General features: G+C 46.0%; 1 pseudogene; it reads right to left on the bottom strand.

The window, feature by feature from the left end:
* Positions 1 to 2,420: 2,420 nt before the first annotated feature.
* LOC100347015 (large ribosomal subunit protein uL1 pseudogene) lies at positions 2,421 to 3,150 on the bottom strand (annotated as a pseudogene).
* Between the last annotated feature and the right edge of the window lie 652 nt (positions 3,151 to 3,802).

The raw sequence follows: 3,802 nt of genomic DNA, 5'->3' as shown, positions 1-3,802 counted from the left end.
GTCATTTCTAAAAGCAAACAAAAACCCTTGCCTTTTTTCCCCCACAATTCTCTAATGCAAGGTAAAATTTACATTTTACCTATCATTTATTTTTCAATCCCTCATTCTCAAAAGCTGTCAGAATGAGTTGGATCCAAGTACCTGTACTTCACTAAATTGTACAGTATTAAATTTACTCTTTGGTGGGATACAGCACATGAATTTGAAAGAATTGCATATAGAAGCATGCAAGAGGTATTCTGTGTGGACCTAAATGTAGTCACTCATTTGGTCCTCGTGGAACTCCTTCTTCTCGTGGAAGAAGAAAACCTTGTGAATACTAAGTAGCTTTGCATGACTTAAAGAGCCTCCCAGCACAATTCAAGGTATTGATTCTGCAAACATTAGAAAGGGGGATTTTACTGCACATGCTTATTACGGCTGCTTAATTCTAACAGACATGAAATGCAGTAGTAATCACATTTATTTCCAGTACTTTGTGCTGTTTAATTAAAAAGAATACAAACTTTAACAACCATTTCTGAACTAATGTGCACCTTTGGGCACACTACAAATATTCATTCAAAACTCTAAAAAAATGCATGCAAATGATCTCTGCAATGAAGCACTTGACGTCTAATCATCAAAATAAATTTTATCCACAATACTTTCGGATATGGAAAGTGAGGTCTGTTTTCCTTTCTTTTCTATGTCAAATAGAAGAATTTAAGAGAGTAGAGTGTAATAAGAAATATCAAAACATCATTAGTGCATACCTCACTCAGTAAGTACTTGCGATAATTCCAATACATATTATTCTAGTTCAAAATACAAGTCCAAATAGTTCAACCTCTGATTTCTTTTAGGACTTAATTGTGGCAATGATGACATTATATTCTAGAAAATTTTCAAGTTTAGGGCTTGAGTTACTTAGAATTATAATATAAAACCCTTTCTATATTAAAAAAAAGCAACAATAGCAAGAGCTCTGTTCTATCCTCAGAACCTCTGCCCAGCACTCATATGCTACAAGAGATTTTGCAAACTCTCCATTTATTTTCAAGGTACCTGTAGACATTTTTAGTAGGTTTGTCTGATTTTATGGGCTAAAGAATGGCCTTTACAATTAGTTCTAATATTCAGAATGTTAGCCCTAAAACGATCCCATAGATGGATTTATTTCCAAAAGCCAATCCAATGGCCTTATCTCCTTGTCATATGACATTGCTCTGAAGATTTTGAATGACAAGGAACACACTGATTCAAAACCACTTCCAGCTGGATAATCTAAGCTATTAAAACTTGTCCTTAAAAATGTCAATTCATCAGGGCCAGTGTTGTGCCATGGCAGGTAGAGCCGCCACCTGCTATGCCTGCATCCCATATGGGCACTGGTTTGTGTCCTGGCTGCTCCACTTCTGATCCAGCTCCTTGCTAATGCACCTGGGAAAGCAGCAGAGGTTGGCCCATGTGTTTGGAAGACCCAGACAAAGCACCTGTCTCCAGGCTTTGGCTGGGCCCTGCTCGGACCTGAGTGGCCATCTGGGGAATGAACCAGCAGATGGAAGTGGGGACAGGCAGAGTCCAGGAGCCAGGAACTCAATCTAGGTTCCCCACATAAGTGTTAGGAACTCAGGTCAGTCAGGCCACCACTGCTTCCTCCCAGGGTCAGCATTAGCAAGAAGATAGTGTCAGAAGCTGTGGCTAGAAATTGAACCTAGGTAGCCTGATGAGGGACAAGGATATCTTAAGCTAGCATTTTTTTTTTTGACAGGCAGAGTGGATAGTGAGAGAGAGAGACAGAGAGAAAGGTCTTCCTTTTGCCGTTGGTTCACCCTCCAATGACCGCCACGGCTGGCGTGCTGCGGCGGGTGCACCGTGCTGATCCGAAGGCAGGAGCCAGGTGCTTCTCCTGGTCTCCCATGGGTGCAGGGCCCAGGCACTTGGGCCATCCTCCACTGCCTTCCCAGGCCACAGCAGAGAGCTGGCCTGGAAGAGGGGCAACCGGGAAAGAATCCGGCGCCCCAATCGAGACTAGAACCCAGTGTGCCGGCACCGCTAGGTGGAGGATTAGCCTATTGAGCCACGGCACCGGCCTAGCATTTTTTTTTTTTTAATAAAGATTCATTTATTTATTTGAGAGGCAGAGCTACATACAGAGGGAGGGAGATACACAGAAAGGTCTTCCATCTCTGATTCTCCTCAAATGGCCACACATCCTGAGTCGATCTGAAGCCAGGAGCCAGGAGTCTCCCCTGGTCTCCCACATGGGTGCAGGGGCCCGACCACCTGGGCCACCCTCCACTGCATTCCCAGGCCATAGCAGAGAGCTGTATCGGAAGTGGAGCAGCCAGGACCCGAACTGGCGCCTACATTGGATGCCAGCATTGCAGGCAGTGGTTTTACGCACTACGCAACCGTGCCAGCTCCATGCTAGCATCTTTTTTTTTTTTTTTTTTACGGTGGCACCAGGGTTTATTAGGGTGTGCTTTAGTACAGGCGCTGGGGCTTGCCCATGGTGCTCTTGATGTACAAAGCCCGGACATTCTGCCAATTCTTCTTGAGCAGTGACACCAGGAAGTTGACAGCCAGGTGGATGGTGTACACAAGCTCATCGTCTGTCGTCTTCACGTGGCCGACTGCCACGGCCAGACACAGCACCGTCTTCATCTGGAACTTGATCGTGGACTTCACCTCATCGACTGGCCACCATGTTCTCATTGTGTGTCAGCAGGGAGGGGAACTTGCCAGCCTGATTTAGGCCTGGGCCCAGGATTCGTGGGATCTGCTTAATCAGAGACTCTGAGGCCAAAAAGGCGTCATACTTCTTGGCCAGCTTCTTGGCCAGCTTCTTGTCCTTGTTGAGCTTCTGGAGCGCCTCGATGTCCACGTGGGGGATGTCCACAGCCTTGGCCTCGTCGCAGTGCTGCTGGTCGCCCAGGACACACACGCAGAACTTGGGGCGGGGCGTGGACTTCAGCCTGACGGTGCCCGAGAAGCGTTTGTCTTTCTGGGGGTCATAATTCTGCAAGCTGATCTGCAGCTCCACCGTCTCCAGAAACTTCCGGCGCTTGCGCTGGTTCCCGTGCAGGACTTCCCGCACCGCCTCGTACAGGGTGCCGCGAGAGACTTTGCTGCTCATGGCTCCTCGCGCCGCGGTAACCGGAAAAGAGTGCATCTTAATGCCTAGTTTAAGCACCAACCCTATACATTTTGTTTGAATTATGTCAAGTCATTTTCATAGTAATTGACAAGTAGATCAGTGATAAGCTGAAACAATAGCTTGAACCCAGGAAATTGAAGAGTTATGCTTCATTGTCTATATTTTATTACCTCCTACCTGTTGGAACATAGAAAACTATTGAAGAAGTCTCAGGGCTGGCGCCATGGCTCACTTGGTTAATCCTCCGCCTGCAGCACCGGCATCCATATGGGTGCCGGTTCCAGTTCTGGTTGCTCTTCTTCCAGGCCAGCTCTCTGCTGTGGCCCGGAAAGGCAGTGGAGGATGGCCCATGTGCTTGGGCCCCTGCACCCAATGGGAGACCAGGAGAAGTACCTGGCTCCTGGCTTCTGATAGGCGCAGCACCGGCTGTAGCAGACATCTGGGGATTGAACCAACGGAAGGAAGATCTTTCTGTTTCTCTCTCTCACTGTGTATAACTACCTGTCAAATAAATAATAAAAAAAAGTCTTAGTGGTGTAATCAATTAAAAGTAGATGATCAGACCTTGAAAATATAAAGATTATTCTAGAAGATCAGAAAATACTACTATTAAACATAAGAATTGAAAGATATTTAAATTTCTGAAAGTTTGATTTCACA

This window comes from Oryctolagus cuniculus, chromosome 2, assembly GCF_964237555.1.
Source record: "Oryctolagus cuniculus chromosome 2, mOryCun1.1, whole genome shotgun sequence".
Classification (NCBI taxonomy): Eukaryota; Metazoa; Chordata; class Mammalia; order Lagomorpha; family Leporidae; genus Oryctolagus; species Oryctolagus cuniculus.
Note: the sequence above shows the minus strand (reverse complement) of the source record. Positions and strands in the feature narration are given on the sequence as shown.